Raw genomic sequence first — 2071 nt, forward strand, 5'->3', positions numbered from 1 at the left:
TTCAGCATCTCTTGAAGGGCAATGTTTGAACTGCACTAGCACAAGCCATAGGTTTTGGCTGCACAAACTGTGTGGGCGCCACCAAGCACGTCCGCTATTTCAGGTGCAGCAGCGCAAAGTGCAGGAGGGCTATGCTGAATCATTGGTCTCCTTGGTCTTCCTGCTCTAAAACAGCTGTGACTATTATAGTGATGCACACAGCAGCAGCTTAACAAATGGCAAGAGCCTCCTCTGGGAAGTTCTGTTGTTGTCTGGATGGTGCAAAGCAACACAACCTGAACACACAATATCGCATATCTGCAGCCAGAGGAATGTGGTTTGAGTTGTTAGGTTTAAACCTGGTGCCTTTAAAATTGGCAATGAAATAGTAAATAAAAACGTATTTCTTAGTGAGAATTAACTACATTCCTTCTTTTTTTTTTATTTACCAGTTTTAATACCTCTAAATTATCCTTCATGAATTGCAAATAGAGCACACAGTGCTGCACACTACTACACACAGTACACAAACCTTTACTACTATAGCCCTATTTTTGAGCAAAAACACACAAAAAATTAATTTCAGGAGCCCAAAATGTTAAATGTATAAATAAGACCTTGCCCAAAGGTCGAAGCCATATTTATATTCAGACACAAATAAATAACAGAGCAGAAATTATGGCCGCATATTTGCGGGGACATATCAATACAGAACACAGTTTGATTTTAGAAAGCTTACTGGTTTCTTCTTGCATTAAGACCCTGCTAACATCCCAAAGTAAGATCCAATATTTCCTTTTTGTGACTTGATCACAATATCCATCAACATGTTTCAAGCCCTGGTTCACTGCGGTCAAAACAATGTTTGCCATGGCAAGTCTCCTGTGCAAACTACGTTTAAAATCAATTTAAACATTAAAACAATTCTAAAATGTTTAATTAGTAAGTTCAGAAAAATACTTTTTAGAATAAAAGGATATCAAATATATAGAACGAATGAAAACTTGGACTGAGTTTCCCTTCCTGGATTTAAACCTTTCAATTCAAATTCAGTGTTCTTTAAAATGAGTCTTTACACTTGAACCAGGTCTGCAAAACTGTTTAGATTAATTAGCTACAGGTGTTAGAACTATAAACCGAAGGCTCCGCTTTCCTGGTCCAACATACAAGCCAGTTTTCAGTACCTTTTCTCATCTAAAGCCTTTTAACAAGCTCATTCCGAGTTTGTTTTAACCTAACATTAGCCTTACATTAGATGACGACAGCATATAATGCCACAAGCTTTAGTTATATTGGTCAAGCACACTTAATCTTATTGAAACAACATAAAATAATCATACACAGGTGTACTTACCTTTTGTGGGTCTTAACATGGGCGTAGCGAGTTGGTAAAGTCTTTATCAGCTATAACATTGGACATAAATAAATCTACTCTCCGGCAGCTTTGACATGCGTCACTTGGCGAACTCCTCTGCGTCACGTCCGTCACCTTCACAGTCCGTGTCTTCACACCAACGCCTCACCTTTCTAATTGAATTTACAGAAAGATAACAACTAATGCAAATACATAAACGTCAACACAGACACCATTATACCCTGTGGTGGAAGGTAGTCAGCTAATATACACATGCAAACAAACATTTTGTATTTCAGTTAATTCTATTAACACGAGGACACTGATTTCTAGACGAAACACACTTAGGCCACGCCCACACCTGTGGGGACTGGGGTGCAGTCCTTCTTTTGCTAAAATAGCATTTTAAATGCAGCAATGACACACCATTCACTATCCCTGAGTACATCAAAACAGACCTAACGTATTCTAGGCTGTAGAGAATAAAGCAAACACTAAATACTTAGCAGTTTGACAACAGGCCTATACTGAATCTGCTTAGAGTGAGCTGCTGTGACTGGCCCCACTGGCTTGTTAGGCAGCTTCATCAGAGAGCCAGGCCCACTCAGTTGTCCAGCTACTGTTCACAACTGAGTTCTGTAGTACAAAGACCTCAAAAATGTACTTAGTTACATTACACCACTGTCAAGGTGTAAGCACTGAAAGGAATTTGAGTGCCAACGCACGTACAAACACTCA

At 39.2% G+C, this 2071-nt stretch overlaps 1 long non-coding RNA gene across 2 annotated transcripts in view; it reads right to left on the bottom strand.

The window, feature by feature from the left end:
• The window catches only part of LOC109971354 (uncharacterized), an 88045-nt gene extending 86455 nt beyond the window's left edge, over positions 1-1590 (bottom strand). For both annotated transcript variants that reach the window (XR_002276537.1, XR_002276536.1), the window contains exon 1: positions 1334-1590. This is a non-coding gene — a long non-coding RNA (uncharacterized LOC109971354). The remainder of the gene's footprint in view (positions 1-1333) is intronic.
• Between the last annotated feature and the right edge of the window lie 481 nt (positions 1591-2071).

This window comes from Monopterus albus, unplaced genomic scaffold, assembly GCF_001952655.1.
Source record: "Monopterus albus unplaced genomic scaffold, M_albus_1.0 scaffold222.1, whole genome shotgun sequence".
In the NCBI taxonomy this organism is placed as follows: domain Eukaryota; kingdom Metazoa; phylum Chordata; class Actinopteri; order Synbranchiformes; family Synbranchidae; genus Monopterus; species Monopterus albus.